The sequence below is a fragment of the Cygnus olor genome, chromosome 13 (assembly GCF_009769625.2).
Source record: "Cygnus olor isolate bCygOlo1 chromosome 13, bCygOlo1.pri.v2, whole genome shotgun sequence".
NCBI lineage: Eukaryota > Metazoa > Chordata > Aves > Anseriformes > Anatidae > Cygnus > Cygnus olor.
The window spans coordinates 14,438,307-14,455,433 of record NC_049181.1 but is presented as its reverse complement, the minus strand read 5'-3'; the positions used below and the strand labels follow the sequence as shown (position 1 = coordinate 14,455,433).

At 47.3% G+C, this 17,127-nt stretch overlaps 1 protein-coding gene across 8 annotated transcripts in view; it reads left to right on the top strand.

Moving 5' to 3' along the window:
• IL1RAPL2 (interleukin 1 receptor accessory protein like 2) overlaps positions 1-17,127 on the top strand; it is a 358,032-nt gene that overhangs the window by 1,412 nt on the left and 339,493 nt on the right. For 2 of the 8 annotated variants that reach the window (XM_040572227.1, XM_040572219.1), the window contains exon 1: positions 14,441-14,550. The gene's annotated coding sequence lies outside the window, so the exon portion shown is untranslated. Of the gene's footprint in view, positions 1-5,014; positions 5,210-6,590; positions 6,653-8,703; positions 8,817-8,918; positions 9,050-12,621; positions 12,745-14,440; positions 14,551-15,279; positions 15,433-16,279; positions 16,699-17,127 lie in introns of those variants that run through there. The other 6 variants (XM_040572225.1, XM_040572220.1, XM_040572218.1 and 3 more) reach the window with 5 other exon arrangements.

The window sequence follows — 17,127 nt, the reverse complement described above, 5'->3', positions numbered from 1 at the left end:
AATGTGTAATAACGAACAGCACTGAGAGGGTCAGTGGGGTTATTCCTCACTGTGTGTTATTTGCAACACACAAAAGGGATATTCAATGAAATTTGAAGGCAATGAACTTGAAATGGGTAAATGAGTTCTTTTTATACTCTGTGCAAAACTTAACCTGGTAGACCTTGCTTCTGCAAGATCCTGTGTTGTTATGAGACTTACTAAGATACAAAAGTGGTGAGGGTTTTATGTGCCACACTATTTAGATCTATTCAGTTCATTTAAAAACAGTTTAACTTCATGCGTTAGCCAGAAATGAGAGCAAGCTCTGCTTCAGGTGCAGAAGCAAGCAACTTCCTTCAAAAATCCTGTAAAATATAAAGTTAAGACTATGCCAAGCTGAACATTTAGTTTACAAAACTGTCTTTCCTGTATGATTCAGAAGAAGAGGTGCTAAGCAGGGTAAAGGTTGATATGGCTGGTTAGAACATATGCTCTGATATGACAATTCACAATTGTTTTTCATATTTTCATAGTATCACAGAATGGCTTGGGTTGGATGGGACTTTAAATATCATCAAATTCCAACCCCCTGCCATGGGCAGGGACACCTCCCACCGGTCCTGGTGCCCAAAGCCCTGTCCAGCCTGGCCTTGAATACCTCCAGGGCAGGGACATCCACAGCTTCTCTGGGCAGCCTTTTAAAGGGCCTCACTACCTTCATAGTAAAGAATTTCTTCCTAATATTGAATGTAAGGCTACCCTTTTTCAGTTTAAAGCCATTACCCCTTGTCCTATCGCTACATGCCCTTGTAAAAAGTCCCTCTCACACTTTCCTGTGGGCTCCTGTTAGGGCACCCTTTAGGGCTTTTCCTTGGAATCAGCCAGTTTGAGAAATCAAGCTCACTGTGTTCTTCTGATATACCAGTTGTTTTACTCTTTTTATCAGAGGAGGCTGTGCCTATCTAATGGAGAGCATATTTAATTGTTTGTATGTGGGATATAGGTGATGAAATTCTCATTTCTGAGGCAAGAAAGAAGCTGACTTTCCTCTTGTTCTGCTTACTTGGTGCAGTTGCCAAAATTCACCCTTGTCTGTGTTGGAAAGGGAGCTGACTGGAAAATTCGTGCTGAAAGTGAATGTGGTGCACTAAGAAGTTTTAATTATTATTATTATTAATTAATTATTGCTTCTGTGGTTTTCATTGCACCTGATGTTTATTTTTGCTTTCTAGAACTTGCTAGAAGATTCTCATGGCTGGAAAAAAAAGTGGTGGAAGTATTTAATGCATGACATTATTTATCTTTAGATATTAGTGGAAGTAGGATAAATGACTGCAGATTTAACTTTGTTCTAAAATTGATTACATCTCTTTTGCACGCTTGATGTTATCTGTGGGGCTTTCAGTCATGCCTATGATTTAGTTATCAAACGGCATCGGGTCATACCTGCGGCTCTGGAGCCTGAAAGAATTGGATAGGGTTAGTGCTACCCAGGCAAAATAGAGATGAATTCCTGATAGACAGACCAAAGTAGGTCGAACGACTTGATACGGTTTGCATGGATTCCTGCATACCCAGGGCTAGATTCTGCTCTCGGTTACGTTAGCACGGACTGCGTTCAGTAGTTACCAGTACTTGTTTAGGCAGAAAAAGTTAATCTGTAAATCACTTTGGCTGATGTCTGTGCTCAGCAAGGTGGGCTACCAATGTCAGACATCCTGGACAGATGGCCACTGGGCACGTCAAGCAGCTCTGCGGGTCAGATCACTGCTACATGGAGTTACTACGTCCCACGTGGGATATTGTGAACGTAATGCTTTGGACTGCCACTGTTGGTAATGCTGGTCGATAGTCTGGTCCAAAGCCTTCCTGTATCAATAGCACATCCTGCAGTGCAACTGAGTCTGGCCACTCCTAAAGGTACGTCTGATGTTTGATGATGTTGAGAGGTAATTTCTCATTGCACTGGAAAGCAGAAGGGAAATTATTTTTCAAGACCTGATGGGATCTTGAAAGCCCTGAGTAACCTGCTCTGATCTCATGGCTGACCCTGCTTCAAACAGGGAGCTGGACTAGAGACCTCCTGAAGTCGCTTCTAGCCTGACTTGTCCTATGATCCCAAGCAATTAACGTTCCTGTAGGGTCTGTAACCCTTAGGGAGTCTGTGTCACAGTGTGTCAAACTCTGGTTGGTGATGGGCAGGAATCTGCCCTTGTCTGGAGGATCTTTGACTTTTCTAGCTTGGTGTGAGCTGCTTATGCCTGAGGAGTTTCTGGTCCCATATCTGTGGTGGTGTTAAAACACCAGCTAGTGTGGGAGAAAGAAGGTGAAAGGAGAAAGAAGAGAAAGGGAGAAAGAAGAAACACCGTAGAATTATAGAATCATAGAATATCCCGAGTTGGAAGGGACCCATAAGGATCATCAAGTCCAACTCCTGGCACCGCACAGGTCTGACCAAAAGTTTAGACCATGTGACTAAGTGCACAGTCCAATCTCTTCTTAAACTCCGACAGGCTTGGTGCAGTGACTACTTCCCTGGGGAGCCTGTTCCAGTGTGCGACCACCCTCTCGGTGAAGAACCTCTTCCTGATGTCCAGCCTAAACTTCCCCTGCCTCAGCTTCACACCGTTCCCACGGGCCTTGTCACTGGTGATAACAGAGAATAGGTCATCTGCCTCTCCACTCCCTCTCGTGAGGAAGTTGTAGACTGCGATGAGGTCCCCCCTCAGCCTCCTCTTCTCCAGGCTGAACAGGCCCAGTGACCTCAGCCGCTCCTCATATGTCTTCCCCTCTAGGCCCTTCACCATCTTCGTCGCCCTCCTCTGGACACTCTCCAACAGTTTAATGTCCTTTTTGTGCTGTGGTGCCCAGAACTGCACACAGTACTCGAGGTGAGGCCGCACCAGCGCAGAGTAGAGCGGGACAATCACTTCCCTCGACCGACTCCCGATACCGTGCTTGATGCACCCCAGGGTACGGTTGGCCCTCCTGGCTGCCAGGGCACACTGCTGGCTCATATTCAACTTGCTGTCAACCACAACCCCCAGATCCCTCTCTGCAGGGCTGCTCTTCAGTGTCTCATCGCCCAGTCTGTACGTATAGCCAGAGTTGCCCCGTCCCAGGTGCAGGACTCAGCACTTGCTTTTGTTAAACTTCATGTGGTTGGTGATCACCCAGCTCTCCAATCTGTCCAGATCTCTCTGCAAGGCCTTTCCACCCTCATCCGAGTCCACAACTCCTCCAAGTTTAGTGTCGTCGGCAAATTTGCTCAGAACACCTTCTAGTCCTACATCCAAATCGTTTATAAATGATTTAAATGATATGATTTAAATGATTTAAATGATATAAAACCCTGACTGTGAGTTGCAAAAAACTTATTCCCCTTCTGTCTGGGGTACATTTTGCATTGGAATCAGAACCATTGACACACTTGGTGAATTTTTCCCTGGAGTGTTTGGTACTAAATTATTTCCAGCCGTGTAACACCTTTGTGTTTGAGAATATGTGAATAATGATCCAGAGAGATTTGCTATAAATCAGCATCCCATTAATACAATTAAATTTGAGACAGTGGTCGCTGATCATCACAGCGTCCCAGGAATGCATGGGCACTTGATACGGTAAAAACTTTGTTTTCTCAGAGTTTGGACAGATACAATAAAACAACGCAGTTCCGCTGGAGCCTTCTGCTGCAGTCACTGAAATCCATGTGTAAACCAGTAAAGCACTTGGTCCTTGCAGCTTGCTTCGAGTGAGAAAATACAGCTGCGATAGTAGCGGAGTGCTTACATCTAAAGCTATTTTAGAACTAAATTTTGTTCAGTAAGACTCCTTCAGTCCCACAGAGACCTTTCAGCAGAAAGGTATTGTATATTTTCTAGCTTTTTTTCCTTTTGCAATGGTGAAATATTCCCACAGGTGCTTAGGAAAATAAAATAAGAAACTGAAATGCCAAATGTCTCAACCAGTCCTGCTTAGTACTGAACACGGGCGTCTACTGAGTAGAGAAGGCAACAGAAATAACTCCAGTGTTTGTTTTGCAATCAGCTCATTTGCACAGAGGACCAGCAGGGGAATTCAGTCTGCTGGCATTGTTGGCCATTTTAATTTTCAAATGCAGCTGTACAATCGATTGTGATCATCAGTCTCACTAACATTCTTATAAATACAAATCAAGTCAATCAAAGGGCTCAGGTTTGCATCTAATTATTAAAACCGCTGAGCTGGAAACCACTTTTCACTCCTGGTTTTGAACCTTGTGCTGTACGTGAGTCGTGTCACCCATAATAGCCATCCCACAGAGAATTCCTCTAATCCATCTGGTAGCACAAATAGTTGAGGGACTCAAAATAACAAGGAAATGATTTACCTTCCTAAATAGGATATGGAATGGCTTTCTTGCCTCGTTACAGCAGCTCAAACACTTGCACAAATGTGTTAAGCTGCTTAGAGAGAGGATTGTTTGTCCAGGTAATGCATCTTTTGGTAAGTTAAGCTGCAAGGAAAGCAAATGCTTGACTTCGTGGAATTTGGGGAATTCTGGAGAAATTGCCTGTGGGAGAAATTTAAATAAATAAATGGAGAGCTGCTGATTTCTTTCCTTCCTTGCCTTTATTCTGAGCGAGTTATTCCCTCTCTGTGCAAATGGGTCTATGCAACGCTAATAAGGAAGTCATTTAATTATGTAAAGCTGCTCCAGGTAAATGTTATTTACAGATGGCTGAAAAAGCTTAAATTATACTCAATTGTCAAGTGTAACCTCGCTCTTTTCCCTCTTACTGGAGAGGTGTTTTTAGTCGTCATCAAGGTAGCTGCAGATTATGTACTCCTGTTTGCAGCGTTCTACCCATTCTTGAGTGTTTACTTTCTTTGTGATTTTTAAATGGTAACCCTGCAGGCGTTGTGCACATAATTGAAGTAAGCAATCTGCTTGTTTATCCCTGTTTCCATTAATTAAATATGTGCAAGCTAAATTTCCTACTGACAAACATGCGATGACATGCTAAGGGGCCAAATCTGCTTTCTCTTACAGGGCTGAACTGCCAGCGTTGGGGATGTCTCCAGAGCTGCATCTGTAGCCATCTCAGCTCGGGCCAGGCAATTAGTGGAGGGCAAACATTTCACACTGAAAGAGACTGGAGGAATACCCCAAGAGGCCCCTTTTTTTCACAAGCATGTGTGAGCCCTCATGTCCTTTGGGCTTACTGCAGGCCGAATGTACTGGAAGGTAAATGTATGTCTGTAGGACACTGTGAAGCTATGGTGTTGCCCTTGGGCAGTGTGAAATGGTGCTCCAGGAACTTCAACCCCTGCCCAATGGATGCTTTTCTGTAGGCAGCTTTATTTTTCTCTACTGTGTTCAGTGCTGTCCCAGTGCTTGAATCTTCACTGACTTATAAATAGCAAAGGTGCCCCTACTAACCTGAATAGTTGCCCTTGACCTACTGCAGCACAGCAAGGCCTAAAGGTGCTGTTTTTTGTCGAGGAGTCTCTGGACCAAGATGATAATTTGCTTCTCAGCAGATTGTTTGCATGGGTGCCAGCTCTGAGTGGGGTTGGTGGCTCTCATTTGAGGCTGGTGCTGCCTCCCTGGCTGGGAGCTCGGGGAGGGTGGCGAGCTCTGGGTGCTGCCTCCTCCTGCTCCTACACAACGTGCTGGTGCCCTGGGGCAGTCGCACAACTTAATCCACAGCAGTGGTTACTGGTCCTGATTATAACACACTGTCATTCATATCACTGAGAAGGGGCACACTGAAGCCCTGGCACGTGGCAAGTTACAGCAGCAGCACACAGTGGGCACAGACCTGGGGACATGGCTTGGCTGTGGCTGGGCCAGGGGGCATGCAGGTGTGTCCTGCTCAGCAAGCAGGTAACTCTGTGCCCAGCTGCCTCAGCCCCAGCTTACTTGAAAGGAAGTTAATGTGTGGTGTTTTTTTTTTTTAAGCTCTTTTTATAAGGAAACAAATCTTACTTGGGGCTCAGCAGAAAATGGCTTCTCTGGCTCTGCTGTCCCTAGAAGAGACAGGAGTTACTCGGCCTCTCCTTCACAGAGGGAGTTTGTGCAGGATCAGTTGTTTTCTAAGCATCTTGGCTGCTGTGGCTGGGTAACCTGTCCTTGGTCTCACCCTGGTCTTGGTGAAGAGCCTGTAAGGGGGAGTCCCACCCCCATGGCAGACCTTGCTGCCCCTGGGCAGAGCCAGGGAGCTTGGGTGCTCCATCTGAATCCACCAGCAGATAAAGCTGAGCACGTACCTGTGCGCTTTGTGAGATCAGGGCCCACCACTGTTTGCTGAAAGGGATAAATAAGTGGTTCTTCAAAGCTAATGGCCTCTTTTGTCCGTATATATGTGCCATAATCCCATTGCAATCCTGTAACAGCCTCCCTGATGTCAGAGTGGCCTTGTATACACTCACAGTAATGAGCTATCGAATCCTAACTCCCTGCCCAGCCCACACCCTCGTCCCTCTCGCCTTCTCTCTGTTGCTCTGAATCATTTTTCTTTTTCTTGCTCGTTGCTTGCCTGCAGCAATAGGTGCCTGCCCTTTTGCTCACTGGGAGGCTGGCAGTAAATCATATGTTTACTTTTTTTTTTCCTTTTTACATTCAGGAGCAGCTCCTTTGCTTAGTTTGAAGCAGAATAAAAGACCTAAAATGCGGAGAATCCTGAAGGTAAGTACTTTACTGTGGACTTAATGTCAAGGTACAGTACACACAGTAGCTTTTACAGGGGCTATTTAAAAACTGTTATCCACTGTATATTTTAAGGGCAGAGACATATTTCAGACATCTGATTGACTACCTGGAACGTTGATTCAGCAACATCCTTACTCCACAATTTTTATTTTTAATAAACCTTGATCTGAGAAATATCGAGAACATCAGATATTGTGTTCATTGCCCTTAGTGGATTAATTCTGCCGTCTGAGTTGCGACAGATTTGTGGTGACAGACAGGCAGAGAAAGAAATGGCAAGGTCTAAGAGAGGAGCAGTGGAAAAGTCACTCCTGTACATGAGGACCACTTAAGTGTTGTCTTCCCTTTTCATTGTAGGAAGTGTTATTTCTGATACTTCTCCAGGTGCTGATGGCTCCGGGGAGGACATGATTCAGTGATCTTGGATCCCTGCAGAGACCACAACACCATCTTAGTCCCTGTCTCAGAAATGGGGAAATGACAGCAACCTCCAGGGTACCCTCAACAGACAGAGCATTGCCATTCGCAAGCACCAGGGATTTCAAACAAGGATTTAGGAAGTGAATTGGACTTGAAATATACTTGAGAAAGCTGTCAATCAGTTGTCTGTAGCTTTCAAGTCAGACTGCTGCTGCTGTTGAATGCATTGTTGTGGTAGTCTTTAAACTGAGTCTTTCTCACAGCATGTCTAAATGATGGTGCTTCCCATAACTCTTTCTGCCCCTCTTCCCATCTGCCCTTGGACACACTCCTGTGTCTGCCTTGGTGTTTGCAGAGCTCCGTGTCTGACCAGGTCTGCAGCCCTCTGGAGAAGTGTTGCTGGGTTTGTTGCACGGGGTGGGGTGTTTGAGCAGCTTCTGCAGCCTGAGGGGTTTTACTGAACAGCCTCTCCAGGGCTCTCCAGATATGCTGATCACCGGCATCCTCCCAACAAGCAGGATTTTCATCTGCTTTTACACCTAACCTAACACCTGCTTCTACTCCCCCTCTCATGGCTATGAGAGATGCTGACTGGGGTTTCTCCACCAGGATGCGTTCTGTGCTCTGCATTTCAGAGGTTTTTATCACTTCTTAGTTACCTTCTGTTTCAGACAACTGCTCTGACTCCTTTATATTGTTCATCAGTTCAGCGAGGAGCTCCCTGCTTCCCAGCCCTTGCCCTTTTCTTGATTCTTGGGATGTGTCCCCCACTCAGAACATTTTGGAACGTAGGGATTGGACTGCAGAAGGTGATTCTTCAGGTCTGATGAGGTGCTTGAAGTCAATGCTGTGGTTCTGCTACTTGAGCTAAGGCTGCCTGTGATGTGCATGCTCCAAAGCTGTGGTTATTGAAATTTCAAGACAACTGGCATATGGCTGCTCTGCTCAGGCAACTGATGCTGTACGCTGATTTCCAAGTAGTGACTTCTGTATTTTGGAACTACAAGAGATGCCTCTGGCCCCAGGCAGTTTGGTGGAAGCAGCACAATGGTCATCTTATGGAGACGGAGGCTGGAGAGCACGGGCCTTATGTGCCTGCGTGTAGGAGACATACCTGTGCGTTTGTCCTCCACCTGTTTTCTGCCATGGAATATTAGCACTCAGAAGAGGAATTAATCAAGTAGTGTCAGCATGAACGTTCTGCTTCGTTTAAGACAGGATATAGCTCTAGTGCGTTTGATATTTCCAAGTACTGGCATTTTTACATAGGTAAGAAACCTTCAAGTCTGAAATGCATTGAACATCTTCTTACAGGAATTGAAGCCAATTTTAGAGTATTACCGTGTTATCACAAGCTAGAAGCATTGGCAATCAAAGGTGTTTTTGAAGCCGTTAGCTCCAGTTTCACTGACTCGTTTGGTGTTTTTGTCTTTGGTAACACTCATTGCTTTTGAGGAAATTAACTCACTGACAGCTTGGAGGGCAGGACAGGCTTAAGCATACTGGAGAAAAAGAAAACCAAAATGCTATATCTAAAGCCACTGTTTAATTTTTGAATCTGAGATTAAATCATATTATTTTATTTCCACAAACGTTTCTCTTTACAGATGTCCTGGGAGAGGGGAGTTCGGTGCCTTAAAGTAGTTGCATGGACAACAGAGAATGAAAAAGCCTGAAGACAGATGTCCTGAAATGTGTTTATTACCATGCATTAAAGCAGGTAAGCCTGGAAAAGGTATTTTAGCATATTTTTTGTTTTGTTGACTGCTGCTAATATATTTATATATTTGATGGCTTTTTTTTCTCTTCATCTCATTCATAGGGTATGGTCACTGGCTTAAAAAGACCTTGAAACATTAAGGCCAGAACTGAATTACGGATGTGATGAATTAAGAGAGCTACTTGAGCGGGTCGCGCTGGAGCAGCCTGCCCGGATGAACGGTGGCTGTGCAGGTGTGCAAGTGTGGAGTGCCTTTTTCTTGCCAAATGCATTTCATGTATCTACACCTCAGAAAAACAAAGAAAAGTATTTTCTGCCAAATCCTCCATTGCATAAAAGCTAGAGGATCTTTATGCCTATGTCTGCCCTTGAGGTAAAACCAGGTCTTGAGAAGGGGTCTTAGCTTTTGAGCACTCTCTCCATGCCTCTGGCACGACCTGTGCTCAGGAGGGCCGAGCCAGCCTCCTGCAGCTCCCCTTCCATCTGGAGCTTGGCACAGGCATCCCTAGCTGGGGGCTGTGCCGCTGCGGCTACGCAGCGCCAGGCATTTAACACGCTTGGCTCCTTCTGCGCTCTGGCACACCCAGCAGCGACTGCAGCATGAGAGTGCCCAGAGCCAGGAAGGACCCTCATGGAGATGTAAGCGGGAGCAACAAAATCCTCCTTTTCTGCATGTCAGGCTGGCCCTGTGCACCTGCGTCATTTGAAGCCCAGTTGGCTTTTTGGGGAGCACTAGAAAGACTCAGACTCTGTAATATACCGTTTAACCTTGACCTTTACATTTCAGTTATGGTGCTGTTCAACTTGAGAAAGAGATGCTTGCTTTACGGTATTTAGTTTTAATATAAGATTTATCTATTTGTAAACAAGGATATGAAACAACACTTAAAGATTATTATTGTTATTTTATCACTTTTCTCCCCTGCTCTGAACCTCCATTTCATTTTGATCTGAAACAACATTTTTCTTTTCCTTTTGCCAACTGACCTGGAAAATCCATTATTCAACTAAATCTAAGCTACCCCAAATACATAGCTTCTGTCCAGAAAAGTAATTTGTTTTTTTTTGCCATCAGTCTAGAGTTTCGGACCATTTGTTGTACCCCTTCTCTTCATTGTTATGATTTGCTCTATTCTGTGGCCTGAAATGTGATAATATGAGCAGAACAGAAATGTGAAGTGAGAAGATTTTTACAGACAGATCTAAAACTTATTTTGTTTGCTGCAAACACAGAAGTAAACAAAGTGCTATATTAATTTCTTCTTTTCTAGAAGTACCAGGAAAAAGTGGAGAGGGGAAAGAAAATTTGTAATAGAAAAACATAAAGATCAACGTCAGTATTTGTTGATTTCTAGGTTTTATTTCCTTTTTATTTTTTTAAACTAGGTTCTTCAAACCATCTACTTGCAGAAATTTGCATTTTATGAGGAAAAAGGTACAAGATATGATGAGATCATCTTAGGTAGCATACCTCTTTTTCCTCAACTTGTGGCATCTAAAACGAAATATGCTTGTCATCTTCTCAGTAATTTCTTATTGAAGTTAAAATATAATCTAAGTTTGCACCAAATGAGCTGTTCCAAGATGAGTTTGCCAAACTCTGTATTGCAGTGGGATTTCTGCAATTACGATTAGATACTGCCAAACAAGAATGATCTGTGGAATACAAGTGAATCCAGTGCTGATTAGCATCTCTAAATCCCACAAGAGGTTAGAAGAAGCCCAACTCACATTTAATCTTTTGTCTCTGTGTCTGCCAACCACAGCTCTTCTGCGGTAGATGCAGCACGACTGAAAAGGGACGAATGGGGAAGAAATGAGGGGCTGATGGCGGGCTTTTTTTTTTTTTTTTATAAGGGGCTCCAGTGCGTTAGGATGTTCTTGCTGCTCACCAGAGGTCTCTGCTGGATTGATAGATTGTGTGGCTGTGTCCCCATCCGGAGGACAGAAACTGACAGTACGAGAGTTTGCATGTTTCTGTGGGCTTATTTTTACTCCTCTCCTCCTTTTTCTAATTGATTATTGATTCTCCCCACCCAAATTGAAATAAACAGCCAAAGGCAGCATTTGTCTTAGTCTTGTCTGAGAAATTCCCAATGGGAAATGAAAATGTTTGCACTATCTGTTAGTGGATTTTACATTAGTGCTCCACAAACTCTTCTGCACATCAAAAAAAGCTCTACATTTGAGCAGTTTCACTAACAAGCTTCATAGCTGCTTGCTGGATTAAGGCAAAGTTAGGATTTGTGTCTGATTTTAATTAATCCCAGGCAGTGCTTCCATTTCTGCTGTTGGTCAGTCAAGAGAGACAGGTAAATAGTCAATATGCTTTATCTTTTTACTCTTACAAAAAATATAATGCCTGCTGCATGAAGATGTTACCTCTGCTGTAGGCCTGTCATGTTATTCTTTGGGGAAAGAAATTCTTATTTTCCGATCCATATACTTATGTAAAGCAGTCACTTCTCTTACATGCAAACCGTTTAATAATTTTATCTTCAGCTTTCAAACATAAAAGCAAGAAAGTTATCCTATTCCAAACTTAACTGCTTGTGTATGTTGTTGGTATCGCATAAGATTACTGCTCGGAAGACGGTGCATTTATCTTTCACTTGAAATAACCCAGGAGAATGTCAGATGCAAAATGATTTTTGAAATCTTGGCATTTACTGCTGCTTTATACTGTCTGTGTGCAACTTCAGTCAACAGCAGTGACATTACTGTGCGAGTCCCTCCAGCTGAAGGGAATTGGCACCCTATTAAGCCTCCCTCTTTGCAGAGCTGAACTGGAAATACGGTATGATGCAGCCCTAGTTTTACCTCCTGACAAGCAGTGATCAGAATCATGGCTGCTGCCAGCTGGGCAGGGTTCTCCCCTTGTCTATTTATCCCTTCCTGAATGGATCCTCCATCTGATATTAGCCACCCGATGATGTCCCCCTCATTCCTTTTGCAACAGGCTTTCTTTTTGGCTTTTGTCCCATGTAAATGTGGCCCTGCCAAGTCTCTCTCTGTGCTGAGCTCCCTTCCATGCTCTGTGGTTGCAGCATCAGCATCTCACATCCGTGCGGCTCAGCGCTTCTGCCTCTGTGCTCCAGCGACGTGGGTGCTGCTGGCAGAGCAGCCCCCAGGATGCGGTGGGGCTGGGGACCGTGGACACGGCAAGGGGGTGGGTGATGCTCAGCAGTGTCCTTGTCCTACAGGTCTGTCCCTGCCACCTGGTCTCAGGGAGGCTGGGTGCTTGGCCTGGCTGCAGTGGGGTCACCCATTAGCTTTGCATCACTTTCTGCTGAAACTAATTGCTGAGTAAGGGTGGTGGTGTTTTTCAGCCTTATTTCCTCTTGCTTATGGTGGATGTTGCACAGGGGTGTGGTCTCTTCTGAATGGGAACATAGACACACGTGCTGAGTATCCACGTGGGGCTGCATTTCCCAAAGATCAAAGATCTGTGCTGCTGTGTACAAAAGACCAGACATAAAGTCAATTAATGGGACTTTATGCAGCCGTAAATTCTCTCATCCTGTCTTCTTCCCATTCAGGCAAGAAAGATGTGAGAATCATGTAGATGCAGAAGCAGAGCTTCTTAGTAAGACGGGGGTCTTCTGATCACAGCCACAGATGATGGCACCTTCAGGAACTAGCTGCTAGTGGTAGGGTTTATTAGGACAGTTTAGGCCCCCCAAATTCCCCTACTGCTGCTGGAGGCTGCTCACCTTGTACCCCAGTTCTGGAGATCAAGCTTCTCAGTTGGGAGCTCAGTAATTTCTGCTATTTAAAGTCAAACCAAACCTATTGGCTGAGGCAGGACACTGAAGCAAGGCGTTCAGCTGGCAGATCCATCAGTCCTTGGCAGGTGAGAAAAGAGCAGCTGGGAGAGACAACCTCTGCTGGTGGCAGTCAGAAGAGGATGTTTGGCCGCAGCCTAATTGTAAGTGATGTGGGTGAGTCTGTGCATAAATTGATTAAAATAGACTAAGAAAGTGTATGTGGGGAATCTTCCCAAGCTAACTGTTTTCAGTGGAAAAGGGTCTTTTTCACTGAAATCTGTGGCATTGGATCCAAACCCTAGAAATACATCATGGAATAATGTGGTTAGTGGAAGGAATGGAGAGATCTAACAAATCAACAGTTGGAGAGCTAAATGGGATTTGAGGTGATGCACTGAGTTCCTGGCTCACCACAGACTTACTGCTTGGTATTGCCCAAGTTAATCAGTCTCTTTGGACATCTCTTCCCAGCATGGGCAGTGATGTGTGTGAAAAATTGATCTCTCTCACAGTTTTATCAGTATGTCCACTGCATTCTCTTCTGCTCTTCCTGCACGTGCCTACAACACATGGTGTACCTGGCACGTCTTAGCTGGGGCCCCTAAGCTGTTTTATATGACATCTTAAGGAATAAAAAGTCATAAACAAAGGCCACAATAGGCCTCGTTACTTACTCAATGGCATACCAGAAACTAGCGTAAGGTCCAGTGCATGGCAGGCTGTTCCTGCGGTCTCTCTGAAGGCTGATCTCTGCTCCGTATGCAGCTGCATTAACACCTTTTTGTTCCTCCTGAGCCTGACAGCTGTATATCATATTACTGGTGTCTGTGAAATGGATCATTTTCCACAACAGGTTGTGATGAGAGCAGAATAAGGGGAACAAAATAAGCTTAAAAACGTTCAGTCTGAGGTGTATTCCCCTCATTTTTATGAATTATGTATGCATTGTTACAGTGTGGCATAGTGTATAATTACCTTTTTTGACTTACTATAAAATGCTAAAGTATGCTTAATGATAGTGCTTTTTCTATTGATTTAAAATCTAAACATAAATCCAAGGTATTATTCAATATAGCTTCACATAACTATATTTCAAAGTACGTGGGATGCTTTATATCTAGGCTTTTAATCTCTTAATTCAGCTAAAAAGTGACTTGAGTAAGTGACTTGATAAATAATTTAAAAAATAGCACCTTTACACTGTAATCATGCCGGGAGAAATGAAAGAGTAGCTGAAGTGTCAGAGGTTATAAATTGCAGCAAAAGTATTAGCATCCTGGTGCAGAAGTCTGTGTCACATGGAGAAGCGAGGTCTCCTGGCAACGTATTGACTCTTCCTAATTAGTAAAAAGATTTATACAGGCACTAAAAATGGGCTAGTTTATTGATCTTTGTCACATCCCTGCGTTACAAGAGTTTGGCTCATTCACTGTACGGAGGAATAGTTTGTGTGGGCCTGGGCCGGGCCTGGGGGAAGTCCCTGTGCCTGTGCTTGGCCTCGCTTTCTGGAGCAACGTGGCACCACGCTCTCGTCCCCAGGTCAAAGAGGTTTTAGAGGACGGCTGTACTCTGAGAAATGCCTGAAAATGCTTGTGTGAAAATCTGGAAAAGATCTGCTCAGCGCAGAGGTAAAAAGACGGTGTTTCTATTTGTGCGTGGCTGAGCAGGATCCGGCTCTTCTTAGCCGCCCTGGGAGGAGGGAGCTGAGCCTGGGGAAGGGAAGCCGAGGGGCCACAAACTTTTGCGGTGAGGCCGTGGGGCTGCGAGCGCCTGAGGGCGACGCGAGCGGCGGGGCCGGGGCTGAGGGGCCGGGGCCGGGGCCCGCTGAGGCCGCCAGGGGGCGCTGCGGGGCCTGGCAGAGCGGGGCGGGCGCACCTGCCGTCGGCGGGCGGGCAGCGCCGCTCCTCAGCCCCGCGCCTCTCCCCTCAGCCCGCCGGCATGGAGGCGTAGCGGGGAGCCGCCAGCAGGTAAGCCCTCGGTGCGCGGCTTTCCGCTCGAAAGCTTCCCTCAGAAAGAGGAAGGGGGGGGGTAAAAAAGTTGGGACGGGGCTCGGGGGCTCCGTGCCCCCCGGGGATGAGCCCGGGGTGCCGCTCCCGCCGCCCTCCGCTCCTCTCCTCAGGGGGAGCGAGCCCCGCGGCGGCAGCGAGGGGCTGTGAGGGGCGCTGCCCGGGGAGCCCCGTTAGCAGCGGCTCCTCACGGAGCGGGGACCCGCTGCGGGGAGCCGGCAGCCCGGGGGAGCCTGCCGGGGGTCGCCGCTCAGCCCCCCGGTATCCGTCCCCCGGCAGCCCCTTGCGGCGGTGGCCGCGGGGCCGGTCCCGGTGAGTTTGGCAGGACGCGAAGTTCCCTCAGGGAGACGTTTCCGAGCCGTAGTTTGGCAAAGTTACCCCGGGGCGCGGGGCAGCCTCTGCCGCGGTCGGGTCAGCACTCAAACGTGGGTTTGTACCGCACCCTGGCAGCACCTGGCTTTTTATTTTTTATTTTTTTCCCTCCGTGCGTTTGCACTCTGTTGGTTTTATTCGAGTTATTGAAAAAAAACTCCGTGTTCAGTGTGTGTGCGTAGGGGCTGAGGCAGTGGGACCTCGCCACACAGGGCAGCCGGGAGCAGCAGGACAGGGCTCAGCACCCCCAGGGCTCGTCCACAGCACTTAAAAGCGGGCACTGTGTCAGGGCTACAACAGCGTGTAGCTGCTCCGTGGTCTGCGTTCGGACACCTCAGCTGCAAAAGCAGGCAGCTGCCTGCCCTGCCACCGCGCTGTGCTGAGGGTCCCCCCTGGGCGGCAGGAGTGTGGTGAATTTGGGGAGGACGCGGTGCCCGACGAGCCTTGGTCATGCCAGACCTGAGGCAGGAGGTAAGGCTGCAGAGGGAGTCTGACAGCGAGTCAAGTTCCCGCTGCGCAGACGCTGCTGCTGAGGAGGAGACGGAGGGACAGGCTGGGATTTGGGCTCCGCAAGCTGGCGGGATGTAACGCACGCACAATGTGAGAAGCGAACACTCCTGTCAGTTTACCAAGGCACAGGCAGTGCTCATTGGGGCTCAGCGAGCCCACGGTTAAGGAGAGGCTGCAGTTGGTGACGTCTAGCGTGGCTTTTCAAGAAACTCCCAAGGATCGCCTCTGTCTGAGCGTGCCCCTCTGTGCGGGGGAGACCGGGGCTCGCCGTGGCCTGCCCACGGAGCCCGTGTGTTGCTAAGCAGCAGCTCACACCTCCAGTGGGCTCTGATGTGAGGCAGAGAGGGGAGACCTTCCCCTGTGCCAGCTGGAGCTTGTCAGCCAGCCCCCGAGGGTGTCAGGAAGCGTGCGTCCCGCGTGCGTGTGTGTGCACGAGCTGCTGGCCTCCTCCTGAGTGCTGGCAGGTTGGGAGTGCAGGGATGGCCGCTGATGGCACCAGGCCGTATCCTCACCCCCCTGCCTGGGCTGCAGGCATGTGCGGGAGAGAAAGAGGAACCTTCAGTGTTGGTTGCTCTTTCCATAAGGCTCTAGAGTTCCCTGCAGACCAGCCTTTTACTTCCATGGTACCTGGAAGCTCCTAAGAGATCTGTCTTCAAATTGTTTGGTGATTGGTGGGTTAGCAGTTAAACAGTGGGAGAGATTTGCTTTCACATGATGTAGGGAAAAAGACCCAGGTGAGCCACATGAGGGCATTTAGCCAAATTGTTAGCGGATGCCCCACAGCTGGCAGAGCTCATTCATGCACGTGGTGTCAGCTAGTTTAGTCTGAACTGCTTGGTGTCTCGCAGAGCAGGAGCAATGGAAAGCCTTTTAGTCCCTGGGGCTGCTGGTCTGCTGGAAGCACTTTGAAGCAGTAGCTGAAGCTCCTGGAAACCAGTGTGTGGGGACTTGAGCTCCAGACAGAAGTCAGACCAAAACAGACCCTGAGAGGGTGAGGAGGGATGCAGAGGCAGGCGGTAAGAATGTGAGCTTGGCAGAGGGGTTGTTCTTGTGCCACACATCACTTGTGGCTGCGGGGCAGCTGACAGCAGGGAGCGGCGGTGTAGGAGAGGGAGGAGGAGATTTCCTGGTCTGATGGAGGCTGGAGGCCTGGGCCTCAGAAGAAGCAAGGCTTCGCAGCCTTCAATCCCCAGAAGTGGCTGCAGAGGAGCAAGGAAGCAGAGGCAGGTAGAAGCGTGCACGCTGGGCTCCAGCTGTTGTTTGCACTAAGGAGTTTATCATGTCAGAAGTCCAGGTGTTGTGCCTTGCCACTAGTATGATAAGCTCAAGCCTCTGAGGGTTTAAGAGTGTGTGTGTGTGTGTGTAGGTGTAGGGCTTCAGTTCTGTGTAAAGAGCCGGGCAGAGATGCAGGTAGGCTGCTGGATAGCAGGCGTGGGGAAATGGGAACTGCACATCAGGCCCATGCCCCTCAGGGGCTGCTCTGCCTGCAGGGAGGTGATAGAAGCATCCAGGTGAGGCTCTCTGGCTGGGACGGTCTCTTAAAGGCATTTGGTTTGTTCGCACAAGTGAGTAGTTTGGTTCCTGACTGCACAGAACTGGAGAGGGAAGGGTATGTGCTACAGTTATCTGGTTTAAAGCTACAGAGAACAGTGCTTT